This window comes from Pyrus communis, chromosome 8 (assembly GCF_963583255.1).
Source record: "Pyrus communis chromosome 8, drPyrComm1.1, whole genome shotgun sequence".
Lineage (NCBI taxonomy): Eukaryota > Viridiplantae > Streptophyta > Magnoliopsida > Rosales > Rosaceae > Pyrus > Pyrus communis.
In genome coordinates this window covers 1,422,637-1,437,728 of record NC_084810.1, presented here as the reverse complement: position 1 = coordinate 1,437,728, position 15,092 = coordinate 1,422,637, and positions in this window count along the sequence as shown.

The window sequence follows — 15,092 nt, the reverse complement described above, 5'->3', positions numbered from 1 at the left end:
CACGTTGAAAAATCTCCCCCATACGAGAAAGACTTGCGTCCTCAAGGATTGAGAAACCCTTTTTGTAATACCTTGTGGTCCACTCACAATATTTTATGCTTATAATTGAAACTTTTTATATTATAAATCATTACGTAAAGATTATCTCTACTAAAATCAATTAAAATTAAAATCTTTTAGTTATCGAACTTCATAAAAATCAATTGACATGTTCAATAAAAGCTTTACAAACTATCTATTCATTTTTCTACAATTTATTAACTAAACAATCTTATTTTTAATTGATTTTTTTGTAGAGATTATCTTTGCATATATAGTAATTTATAATATGAACAGTTCTAATCTAAACATAGAGTTCTGTAAATGTTGTTTAGAGTTCTATAAATAGGCCACAAAGTATTTTGAAGATGAACTCCGCCTTAACCTTAAGGAGTCAAACTCTTTTCATCCATACACTATTTTTACTTTCCACACACACCTCTAAATTTTTGACTGACGGATCAAATGAATTGAAGTAGATCAAATGACATAAATTAATAGGGTTGTGTGAGAGATAAAAAAAGGTGTATGTGTATAACACCACCCTTTCTTTCCTTGTTATTTGCTTTTCATTTTGTTACACCAAACATTAAATAGCATAAGTGAGTTAGCTAGTAAATAGTTAATTAGTAGTGAAAGGGAACTATGTAAGGATCAAATCCGCATCATAGTGCATGAAGATAATTACCTTCAATCACTGCAGTAAAGTATCTTCTGCTCCTATAGATGAGACTGATGAGTATGCATTTCGTTAATTTGACCATTAATCTAGTCAACCTTCCACATTAAGTGCGGTCTTATCTTATATTTTGGTCAACAAGTGCACTCTTATTCGTGAGTGAATCATCTACCCATGTTAGTTTCACTCTTTAATCAACTAAATCCTTTCACTCTTTAATGATTAATCAACTAAATCCTTCTCATTTCTTAATACATAATTCAAGGGTGTGGCACAAGTAACAACTATTGCAAAGGGAATTTTGTCCTCAATATGTAAGACATATTTTCTTCATCAAACCATCGTATTTTGTGCAATCGATAAGAATAAATTATGCAAAACAAGGTCCTATAAGTTATTATATGGCCTAGGAGTTTGAAAGTAAAACCTAAAGAGAAATGTTTATGGGGAACTCTCTTGAAATGAGATTTTTAGACTGTCTGTTACCTTACAGTTTAACGGCATTTATCGTGTCAATATTATAAGACATTGTGTAAAAAATATGCAGTTGCAGAGAATCCATGGAGAGTCCCACTTTTGAGAAAATCCCCTTAGCATTTCTCAAAACGTAAAACAATATTCCAATTATAAAAAAAAAACATAAACCCAGATGAAGTTTGACCATTTGTTAGAGAAAAAAGAACAAATGAATCTTGTACAATTCCTAGTAAATTCTTTGGTTTCTTCCTGAAGAAGATGTTTACATGTTTCGTGAATAATCGGGACATTAAGGAATATCCAGAAAGACATTTAGGGAATCGATCTAATTCTATCTCTGTTCATTCCGTTTGAAGAAAAGAAAGATCCCAAAAAATTAATATTTCTTTTAGTTGTTGAATCTCTTTTTGATTGATCAATATGTGATATTCTAAATACTCATTACTAATAGAATCGAAATGATCTGTGGATTGTTCAGAAACTGAAACAAATAGTGTCCAATTAGGCCAAGTCCAAGAGTCCAAGTTCCATATCTTGGGTGGCCACATAAAAGAAATCAAGTACATAAAAGAAATCAAGTGATTGGCCTATCACGTATATTAGCATGGCCCAATTGGAGTACATGCAACATGCAAAATATTGTCTGTATCTTTCTCCACACGTGTTAAATCAGGCGAGGTAGAACATTGAGAAAAGATAAATATAGTCAGTTAGAAGTTTCTTTTCAACACTTAAAAGTATTATATTGAATATGACCTCGGATGTTCCAACGTCACCTTTTTAATTTATCGTGGGGCGTCGAAATTGTTTATGCAGAAAAAAATCACAAGAAAAAATTTATGTAGAGCATCCGATATATTTCATATGATAACTCTTATAAAATATAAATACATTTTATTTTAGTCACATTCAACTTAATATTGATTCCTCATGTATTTTAAAGATTGATCTAATCAGACAGTCTATCCAAACTTTCGACCCAATTTATCTCAACGCACAAACATTCAAACAAATTGCAGAGCGAATAAGATGATATTGGTGTTCAAGGCCATGCAAAATTAAATAAAATAATAATAAAGAGGACAAACTGAATATTTATATATTTTTTTTGGTCGGATGAAATCTCCAAAATACACCTTATTTAATTCAAAGATTAAGAAAAACCATGCTCAAATCACTTATTAATCCTGAAAATATGACTTGAGTCCATGAAACTTATTTTTCTCCACATAAAACCCGATATAAGTTTTTTACTGGAATAAAACTCATTGACTAGATTCCACATCAACAAATTCATTAATTATATTTGACTTTACACATTTAAAAAATTTCAATGCCCAAAACACCCCTATTTGAATGTTTGATTTACACAATTAATTCCATACAAATTGTAAGGGAGAATTAATGATTTTACAAAACTAAAAAAATAATAAATTCATTGCATAATATATAATAACAATAAAACATGCCTAATAAATGTAGTAATACATGCTTAGTTAAGTCAATAAAAATTATATTTTACATATAAATGTAGGTAAATTATTTCACACACACACATATATATAACAACAACAAAAAACGTGCATGATATACATAAAAATTCATGCAAAATAATTTACCTACATAATAAAAGCAAACCCAAATATATGCAGAATAATATACCTACATAAAAAAAATGTTATTATTTTATTCAATACTAGTTTACCTATTATTTGTACATATAATAATAAAATGTGCTCAATATATATGATGATACATACAAAATAAAATACCTACATAATGAAGAAATGTTATTTGATTCAAAATTAATTTACTTGCAAAATAAAGCAATTGTATTTTATTCAAGATTAATTTACCTATTATTTGTACATATATCTTATAACAATAAAATGTGCCAAATATATGTAATAATACATGAAAAATAAATTACCTACAAAATATATGTTATTTGCTCATCATAAATTTAAATATAGGTAGATTAATTAGTTTAATATGTTTGATCATATATGTAGTACTATGCATGTATATGTGTGTGTGCGCGTGTGTGTGTGTATATATATATATATAATACTAATACTATACGTTCATATAGGTAAACTATATATGTGTACATATATATATATATATATATTAAGCTTATGGTAGTAATATATACATTTGAAGTATATATGTGTGTGTTAGGGGTAATAATATGTGCAATAATTGTATTTTTTATTGTAATTAAGGTGAGTAATAACATTTATTGATTTTATTTTGAATATTGTGGTACAAATTGTAAATATTTTGTAATAATAGGTCAATTACTTCTATACTTGGTAGTCATTTTTAAATTTGGGTTTTGTTTACATGTTTATAACTAGGTGGGTTTTTGTCTAGAAAATAAGAGTTGCAAGGATCTATATCTAAAGAACCCTTATTAATCCGACCTAATCCAATCTAAATTATAATTAACTAAAGTAATCATGCACCATCAACTGGTTCAGATCTTTCTCAAAGCTGTAAATCACAGAAGTTGCTTCTTCTTTTTCTTCAGATGGCTGCTTCACAATCGCCCGGCGTTGGTCCTCCTCCATGAAAATCAAGAGCCGTCCGTCGCTCCTGATTTTGGTCATGGTGAATCTCGGCCGTCCGTTCCCGTTCAGCGTTGACAACAACGGCGGGAAGTCCCTCCTCATTCCGTCGCGAGCTGCTGCCATTGTCACAGCTAGGAGTAGTCGTACACTACTTTTATTATGGGACTAATTTCTCTCTGGTTTCTCGTATCACGAAAAGATAAATAGTTCTTCAACCCATTCGCGCAAATATTTATAATGATTTTGATTCTTCTCACCTTGTTCTAACATGAATTACAAATTTATTGTATCGGTTTGGCTTTTCCTTACTACTTAATTTACTCTCCTAATTAGATTTGGAAGGGTGTTAATGAATTACTTGGCACCACTTCAATTACTAAAATAAATTAATTGTAAATGTATGTGCCAAAACATAAGTGAAGTATGTATGTAGGCTTGATAATTTTGTGCACTGTTATTATGACCCAATTAAACAAAATGCGATTACAAAGGGCTAGCTCTATCAAAACTTAAACAAGAACTTTCATGTCAAGTTACAAAATGTACATTTTTTTTTTATCTTCTCCCAACGTGTAAAGTCATGTAATTAGAGAGGTAGATATAAAACAAATCTGCATACTATTATAAGTTTATCTTCATCACGTAAAAGCTTTGTATTGAATGCGAGTTTATGTGGCCAAAGATAATTCGTTGATGTATTGTTGATGTACAAAGCAGTTTACGATCTATAGCCAAAACTCAATAGAAATATCTGTATAGGCGTGCCCCAAAATTTTCAAAGGCATCTATTGGCTGTACCCAAAGTAATTCGTAGGGAAATTCTCTATATCGTTGTACTTAAAAAATGTTACTTAATATCATGTATTTTGGTCGTACTCAATTCTACGTACGTTTGTTTAAATTAAAGTGAGAATTGCCTAAGAGCATCTTCAAAGGAAATGTCAAAATGCTCAAATCAGCAATAACAGTAATAAAAGACAACATTAATGTTTTCCAATCAAGAAACCAAATCTGATGTGGCATAACATAAAATGACATCTCTCCCCCTTGCTGCCAAATTTGACAACACTTTCAGATTTTTTTTAATTAATTATTAAATGTTTTTTATTAATTTTTATTGGTTTAAAGCATTATCTTTTCTTTTCATTCACAATGCAAAGAAAATATATATGAATTTTTATTTTATGTTTAAAATTTGGAATATCAGTTGGAGAACAAAACTTTAAAAGTTGTCAAAGTGCCACTTAAGCCTTCAAATTTAAATTTTAGATTTAAAATTTGACATCTCCTTTGAAGATGGTCTAATCAAGTAAACCCACCAAAATTTCTATTTTCTCAAGAAACAAAAATTACCAATTATACAAATTCAAAAAGGCAGGCCGAATATAACTATGTGAAAACATCCAAATACAACTTATGAAAATCGAACAATTAATTCGACCATCTAATGTAAATTATGTAATTAATCAAGTAAAGTAATCATGCACGATCAATTGGATGTGATCTCGTTCAAAACGGTAACACAGGTTGCCTCCTCGCCTTGTCGTTTTTTAACAAGCGCCGGCGTTGGTTCTCCGCCGCGAAATCAAGAGCCCTCCGTCGCTCCTGACTTTGGTCATAGTGAATCTCGGCCGTCCGTTTCCGTTCAGCGTGGACAACAATGGCGGGAAATCATTCATCCTCCTCCTCACTCCTCCTAGAGCTGCCATTATCACACACTACTACAAAAGGGGGCTATAGTGTCGGAGGGTGGTGTCGCTTTAATCTAATATAGTAGCGGATTAGGCAGTTGCGACACTAACTGAACATGACGTCGGATTTACTGTCGCTTATAAGCGTTATTAAATGTTTATGTCGCTTTTAAACCGACGTAAACATATATTTTAATAATTTTTAAATACTAGTGTCGCTTTTAAACCGACGTAAACATTATTTTAATAATTTTTAAATACTAGTGTCGCTTTTAAGCGACATAAAGTGTGTGTATATATATATTAAATTATATATATATTAAATTAAATTTTATATCCCTAAAAACTATAATAATTATATATATATATTAAATTAAATTTTAAAAAATTGGTGATCATTGGATTGGCTTAAATATACATACGATTCAATTTCTTAAGTGTTATACATACAAAATAAATAAATTTAAATCTACTTAATATATATATATACACACACACACCATTGAACTTGATTGGATACGAATTCTATGAAACTAATTTCGACAGTTATAAACGAAAAATCACGATTTAACGGTTATTTTAACTCCGATTTTGATGATTTTTTACAGCTACACTCCTAACCCTATATGAATACAATGAATGGATTCGATCTTCAAATTAAAATATTTACACAAGTGGATACCACAAAATCTTATGTTATACTTAATGAAAGTATAAATAAACTCTAAGTGTTAGTCAATCTATTGTTTTGATGGGATACAAATTCTCCGAAACTAATTTCAACGATCCCAACCGTCAAACTTGTTTGCATATGCTTCGAGATCACATCAGCAAAAAATCACAAAAAACAAACATTCAGAGATCAAGTAACAGGACAAAGCTTTTCGACGGTTATAAACGAAAAATCACGATTTAACGGTTATTTTAACTCCGATTTTGATGATTTTTTACAGCTACATTCCTTGACCCTATATGAATAGAATGAATGAATTCGATCTTCAATTTAAAATATTTACACAAGTGGATACCACAAAATCTTATGTTATACTTAATGAAAGTATAAATAAACTCTAGGTGTTAGTCAATCTATTGTTTTGATGGGATACGAATTCTCCAAAACTAATTTCAACGATCCCAACCGTCAAACTTGTTTGCATATGCTTCGAGATCACGTCAGCAAAAAATCATAAAAAACAAACATTCAGAGATCAAGTAACGGGACAAAGCTTTTCGACGGTTATAAATGAAAAATCACGATTTAACGGTTATTTTAACTCCGATTTTGATGATTTTTTACAGCTACACTCCTTGACCCTATATGAATACAATGAATGAATTCGATCTTCAAATTAAAATATTTACACAAGTAGATACCACAAAATCTTATGTTATACTTAATGAAAGTATAAATAAACTCTAAGTATTAGTCAATCTATTGTTTTGATGGGATACGAATTCTCCGAAACTAATTTCAACGATCCCAACCGTCAAACTTGTTTGCATATGCTTCAAGATCACATCAGCAAAAAATCACAAAAAAAAAAACATTCAGAGATCAAGTAACGGGACAAAGCTTTTCGACGGTTATAAACGAAAAATCACGATTTAACGGTTATTTTAACTCCGATTTTGATGATTTTTTACAGCTATATTCCTTGACCCTATATGAATAGAATGAATGAATTCGATCTTCAATTTAAATTAGTTTTTTTAAATATTTTGAAACCCAGTGTCGCTTTTAAGCGACATATTGATTTAAATTAGTTTTTCGTTTTATAACCATCGAAAAGTTCCATAGAATTTGTATCCCATCAAGTTCAATGGTGTGTGTATATATATATATTTATTAAGTAGATTTAAATTTATTTATTTTGTATGTATAACACTTAAAGAAATTGAATGGTATGTATATTGAAACTGATCCAACGGTCACCAATTTTTAAAATTTAATTTATATATATATATATATATATATATATATATAATTATTATAGTTTTTAGGGGTATAAAATTGTTACATTAATATATATAATTATTATAGTATTTTTTAGGGTTATAAAATTAATATATATAGAATTATAGTATTTGAAATATTAGGCGGGAAATTTCCCGCTTGTTTGAATGGATGGAGAGACATAGTGTCGGTTTTAACCGACGCTAGTGTCATTAAAGCGACGCTATGTGAATTTCAAAAAGTGTGTCAGAAGTTGGCGTCGGTTAAAAGCGACGCTAGTTTCATTAAAGCGACGCAAGTTTCATTAAAGCGACGCTATGTGAATTTCAAAAAGTGTGTCAGAAGTTGGCGTCGGTTAAAAGCGACGCTAGTTTCATTAAAGCGACGCGAGTTTCATTAAAGCGACGCTATGTGAATTTCAAAAAAAATGTCAGATGTTTGCGTCGGTTTTAACGGACGCAAACTAAGTACCCATATTTAAACCCCTCTCTTTCCCATTTCAACCGTGCTTTCATTTCTCCCCCAATTTCAGACTTTCTTCTTCTCCTTCCCCATTTCATCTGTGCGTCCCCTTCTTCCTCCTTTTCATTTTTTCCTCAACTCCTTCCCCGTTTGCTTTGGATCACCAGTTTGAAGATCAACATTCTGAAGAACTCCAATTCGAGGAGGAAGAGCTTGAAGGTGGTTCATTTTTAAATTATTATGATTATTAATTTTAGTTTCTATTTTGTATTCTAAATAGTTTTATGCTTAAATTGAAAATTTATTTTTGTTTCTTGGTTTTTAATTGTTTTTTTTGTATTTATGCATGTTGGATCTGAAGAGCAAGGACACTGGAAATCGCAGATCCATAATTTTTTAAAGGTATAAAACCTGAGTTTAATCTATAGAGATTAGAGCCTTAATGTTGAAGTAGTAAAGTATTGGAGCACTGATCTGATGGCAAGCATGGCAGCATGGAGTTGCTAGTATTATATATGGCACTATGGAGCTACAAAATATGTGGTCTTCGACAAAGGCAAGCACAGGAAAGCATGGAGGATGAATTTTTGTAAATTATATGGAATGTTAGATGTAAAACATTTGTATATTATGGCACTATTTTTTTTTTGAATTATTTTTATTATTGTTTGTTTTGGCCTAAAATTGAAATTTATTATTTCGATTATATAATTTTTTTGAGTTATAATTATTTGAGAACGAATACAGAAACAGATTTCGACTTTTTTTTTAATTATTATTATCAAAGGTGGTGTCGCTTTAAATCGTCACTAGTTTGCATATTTTATTTATTTAATTGTTCTCTAACGTCGCTTTAAACCGTCACTAGTTTGCATATTTTATTTAGTTAATTGTTGACTAGCGTCGCTTTAAACCGACGTTAACATCAGCGTCGCTTTAAACCGACGCTGCGTAGTGGCGGATTAAGCGAACAAAGCGACGCTGAAGCCCTTTAGTGACGGTAGCAATGGCGTCGCTATTCCAATCCGACATTGCAGTGTTTTATGTCGGATTTTTGCCAAATTTCCGACAGAAATCGGGGTTTCTTGTTGGTTTTTGGTCCGCCGGTGATAGCCTATATTGTAGTAGTGACAACATTAATTGTGTACAAGATTAATATAAACTAGATTTTGTAAACTAAATAACATGGAAGCTAATGATTGGATTATTACTTAATTATTAATAAATGTACTTATTTTTTATTAGTAACATATCATTTAGTTTTCAAATTTAGTGTACAAATTTAGTTTACCTATCATTACTCTTTTGCCCTTAAGGGATCAATGTTCTCCTCCACATTTTGCTCTCCAAATCGATGTTGTACTTGCCGTGTAATTCTGTTTAAAGTTCCGTTAGAGTGATGATGCGACACTTAGGTTGTCATAGCACCAAAGATTTTTAGAGGGAAAATGTTAGGGAGACCAAATTTGCAAATCAAATGACATGTCATCAATAGGAAATAAGCATGTTAATCAACATTTAAGTAATAATTTAATTATCAACATTCACATCATTTAGTTTACAAAATTTGGTTTAGAAATTAAGTCTCCACATTACCCTTTTTCAAAGTGATGTCAACTCATCATTTGTAAGAAATGTAAACTATTGCAATATTTACGCACTTCCATGCAATGGCGTGCATGTTCGTCGCTCATCATTGGTATCATTTAATTTAGAGATTTTTCAATACGTTGAGAACATGACTCTGGACATCAAGTGACATAATACAAGTGGTTAGATACTTGAAAATAATAAAAAAAATCCAATGACACTTGACGTATTAGACCATGTTTTCGGTACACAGAAAAAATTCTCCATTTAATTTATATATTAGTCTTATGTATTAATTTTTCTTAAGCTAGGATTGTTAATTAATTGTTTGGTTTCATGAGTTATTCGTGCAACAGATCAACTTCAAAGATACGGGTAGAAAAAAGTTCCTTGGTCGGTAGTCTACCTTTCGAGAAACTTAAGGCAAAGGCTAATTAATTAAGGAGAAGACTTGAACATCGTTTCTAAACGACTCAATCAAATTTGGCACTCACCAATCACCATCACGTTTTGATTCAACTGTTTGAAATTGCCAACGAATAACAATTTAATTAAAAAGATAATTAGAGATGAAGGAAGACCGATAAATTTGGAGATTGAGACTTGCACAAATGCAGTGTCTTAAAAGACAAAATTTTGCCCCTACTTGTGCTAGTAGTTGGGTAGGCATCTGTCTCTCAGAATTCAACAATCATAATCCGAAGTCGAACAGCTGCAATCTTCAGACTCTGACGAACTTTATATATTTCTTTCAAGACATGACTCGAAATTGAACAACAAAGAATGAGAGAAACATAATGGGAAAACCTATTTCTCAAGAGTAAGAATTAACTCTAATTTTCTACCCTAAATGCCAATGGTTTCATGAGTTTATATAGAACACAAGTACTACTTATTAAAAAGATGTAATTTTTTTTATAATAATACAATTAGTTAGAAACCTTTTTTTTTTATTTTTTTTTATTTTTTTTTTTAAATCTAGTCAATTGGACTATAACACTTGGTGTACCGACCTATTTTTCCGGCACATTGAAATTTTTTTTTCTATCACTCGTATATGCTAATTATAATTAACAAGTGATTAATGCTGAGTTATATGAAATTTAGAAAATTCATTAATAAATATATATACTATATAAAAGAAAAGACCCACTCACAGATAGTTGCGAGGTCGCATCCATTTGAACGAGTAAATATGGATCGCCTATGTTAAACGTACCTAAGCATAATAAGGGGACTCATTAGTAAAACTCAACTAAAACAATTAAATTTGCGAAAATAGAGTGTGGATTTGGAATCAGGGCGTCGAAATACGCTAAAACGGGTCCCAGACAAATTTTGTAAAAAAGTTAATGAAAAAGTCAACGGTCAACCCTAAAAAGTCAACCGAGCGGCCTCAGGCGGTCAACTACAATAAAACTTGGGAATTTCACTAAATGAATGTCAAAAAGGGACTCGGAACATCGAAATTAGTTTAGGAGAGTTTCTGAGAAAATTTCGAAAAAGTCAAGATAAGATATTCCAGAGAATATGTCAATAAATATTCCAGAGAATATTCCTGGAATATTCCATTTGGTAAGTGGGCCATGCCGAATCCCGGGCTCGGATCTGGATCCGGGCTGTGGATCTTCCCTTTTTTTTCTCGGGTTGGATTGACCGGTTGGGCTCGGGGGTTGGCCGGACCCAACGAAGGAGAAAGCTGGAAACTGGAAAATTTGGCCGGGAAACTTCCCTGGCTCTGTTCACCAAACTTCTCAAAACTACTCAAAATGTACACCAAAGCACAATCTACTAGGTTTCAAAGGGTTTTCGAACGTTACCTTCCCTAGAATCGACGAGATCTTTGTCGGGAAACTAAAATTCCTCGTCGGAGCTCCTTGGCTCGACGACAGAAACTAGGTTCTCAGGATTGATGTCCATACAGGGCAGTGCCCGCCCTGAGAGGGTGCAATAGGTGCCACCGCACAGGGTCCCCAAATCGGAAGGGCCCCGATTTTTCAAATTTGCATGCATTTATGTATGTATAGTAGTATGTGTAGAATATTACAAACTTGAGTCTTAGTGCAACTGGTATTATTGCTTCTTTACAACGGCCTAGGAAATGGGTTCGAAACTCGTCTCCATTATCTTTTCAGTTTATTTTTATTAAATGCACAAGCTTTCACAAAATAATATAAAAATTTCACACAATAACATGAAAATTCGAACCTTGACCCTCTAAATAGTTAAGAAAAAACAATACGCCACCTTTCCACTTGTTGATTTGTTAAATTTGTTTGTGCTATTAGAATTTATAAAAGTTCAATTGAAAACTAAAATTATTTTTTTGAACAAAAAAAAAATAAAATTCTTAGTGCTTTTTAGGGCCTCCAATTGGCTTTTGAACTGGGTCCCTGAAATCTCAGGGCTGGCTCTGATACAGGGTGCTTGTGGTGTTTGAAAACGAGAAGGGTTGGTGGTTTGGGTGGTTCACTGGAGAAAGAGTGGTGGTGGCCGTTGTTGTTGTTTCTGTCGGGGAAAAAGTTACCGGAAAGGTGAAAGAGAAAAAGCTGAGAGTTTGGAGAGAGGGACACATGGCAAGAGGGAAGCGGAGAGTTGTGAGATGTGGGCCCCACGGGCCAAAAATAAATTAGTAAAATATTTAAAATACTCAATCAAAAAATATTAAAATAATAATTATGAAAAAAATTTAAAATATAAAATAGTAATTTTGACAAAAGTATTTTCGGATTCGTAGTTATGTAAAATCTTTGTCGTCACTACGAATTCGATTCCGTTTGTGCCTACACATTCATATTGTCAAGTACTTCGAAAAAAGGGTAAAATAATAGCTCGTACGCATCATGAAAAGACGATCAACGAAAGTCAGCAATGTTGCCTCAAAAGGCATTTTCGTCAACTCACTTCTTTAAAATTAATAAAATCGTAAAATTAGGGATGGGTTGTTACACCCAATGCCCTACTAAACATGAATAAACGTCCAGGAAAATTGTAATATGTTCTATGAAAAACTTTATGAATTATTATATAAGTGTTTTGTTAGTAAATTCTTGAGGTTTTTAGTTGTAACTTTGTTGTTTGAGGATGCCCTCATTCTTACAAATTTCTGGCTTTGTCCTTGCTACTTGTGGTTGTAGTTCGGTAGACATCTGTCTCCCAGAATTCAACAATTTATAAATCCGAAGTCGAAGGGCTACCATTTTCAGACTCTGACGAACTTTATATATTTCATATTTTCAAGACACAACTTGCAATTGAACAACAAAAAAATGAGAGAAACATAGTGGGAAAACCTATTTCTCAAAAGTAAGAATTAACTCTAATTTTCTACCCTAAATGCCAATGGTTTTATGAGTTTATAAAGAACCCAGGTACTGCGTATTAAAAAATGTGACTTTTCAATACTAAGTAGACATCATTTGACTAATGGTATACAATGGTCTCTTTCAGTGGAAAAGATACGTGTACTTCTGGAATTAATTGGAAACTCCTAATTAATTGATTACCTAATTAATTGATTAAGACCACATTATTTAACTCTAATGCGTAATTTAAGCAAATTAGAGCGGATGTGTACTCCTATGAAATCAAGTTCAAATTCCCCTTCTTCGAGTTTAAGATTAGATTAAGCTAAAATATCTATATATATATATATATAAATAAAAGGGGTGTGCTATCCATACACTTCATTTTATTTCTCACACACCCCTTAATAATTTCTGTCCATTAATCTTCTTAATTTCATATGATCCGACGGTCGAAAATTAAAAAGGTGTGTGAGAAGTAAAATGGGATGTGTGAATATCACATCTCTATATAAAATCAAAAGAAGACTATAATCGTAATCAAATTGACTAAATGAAATCGAGTTAAGAGTAACCCTTCTTGTAAATCGAGTTGGACTTCCCCTTCACATACACTAAGTTTGACTTTCGCTTACTGTAGATCAAATTTCGCTTACGGCAGATCAAACTCAAACATCAGTAGGGGAGATTTTTATTGTACCGGAAATACACAATACACCAAGTATAATAATACAATTAGTTAGAAATTAAAAAAAAAATATTCTAGTCAATTATATATGACGTTTAGTATACGGACCTGTTTTTCCGGCGCTAAAAATTTCTTTATCACTAGTATGGGCTAATTAACAGGTGATTAATGCTGAGTTATATGAAATTTAGACAATCAAAATTGGGTAAAAAATTATACATTCTTCTAAATTTCTTGATCATCTTCTTCCGCCAATATCTGATCATCATCTTCTTGTTCTTGATCAGAATCAGAATTGTAAGAAATCCCAAGTTTCTTGCTCACGGTGGCTCCGTTATTAACTCCACCGCCTGCGGCATTACTACCGGTGCTCCTCCTCCAGTTATCAGCTGGAACAGCCCTGGGGTGGCGGTCCTTGTCCATGTAAATCAAGAGCCGTCCATCGCCCATACTCACTTTCTCGACAATGAATCTAGGCCGTCCGTACCTGTTGAGCGTCGACAAGAATTGAATTGGCGCCAAATTTGGCGGGAAATCCCTCGCCGTCACCGACCTCTCTGTTTTCAACATCCCCGACGTCGTTTTCAGTACTGATGTTGCTGAAGAAGACGACGATATTAATCTTGTTGACAGTAAGCCGTCGTCGTCCTCCGCCGTGAAATGATCGCCGCTCTCGGAGCCTAGGATTTCCGTACTCATCTTCAAGTCAAAGTCCAACCTCCGACTGCCACAGCGGCCGCCGCCTCTGTAGCTAGCGTAGTAACGATCCTCCTCATCTTCCTGTGAATCTTGACCGTCCGTTCCCGTACCGACAATCCCATAATTTCCAATGCCACCACCCAACAACTGCCTCCGCCTGTCGGAATATTCAAGAAAACTAACACTACGGCGATTCTTCCGACGGTCACGATCGTCGCCGTCCACACCTGACGATCTTCCTCCTTTCTGCGGCGGTGGGTCCATTTGCAGTAGCTTTGGTTTTCTTACTGCTATCTTTCATCAACTTCCAAGACTTCATCCCCCAATTAATTATCTAATTAAGCAGAGCACAATTGTTAATTAAGCATTCTTGCATGCATTTCTGCTGTCAACAAACAAGGCTTACCGGACTAAGTGGTGTCAGCGAATCATTGAACGCCATTACGCTCGATTTTGCGCAAAGTCACTCGGTTTAATTTCCACTATCTTCTCTTTATATATGGATTTAATTTATGGTTTATAATTTTTATTTATTTAACTGTATCAGTTTTAATCACCAACTAACTATATGTACTGGATACTCTGCTGCTTCGACATCCACCAACGACGTCGTATATTGTCTCTAGCCTTACCTCCGCCGCAAGAACAACCACAAAGCGCCACCGCATACCGCCACGCCCTTGTCTTCCAAAGACGGCTACGCCGAATTGATGGGTTAAAATGGCCTGATAGTCCACATCGTCGTAGCCTCCCTCTGTAGACTCTGTTTAGCCTCTCTGCTTCTTCTATTGTTTTGAGAAAACGGTGCAAAAAGAACGGAGACCCCCCAACGAATGATCATCTGGGAAGTTTAGTATTGAATTGTCATGCTATTACGTATCAAAGATGGTTTTGTGAATTCTTCATGTTTATCGACAAAAGAATTTTGTTGCGAT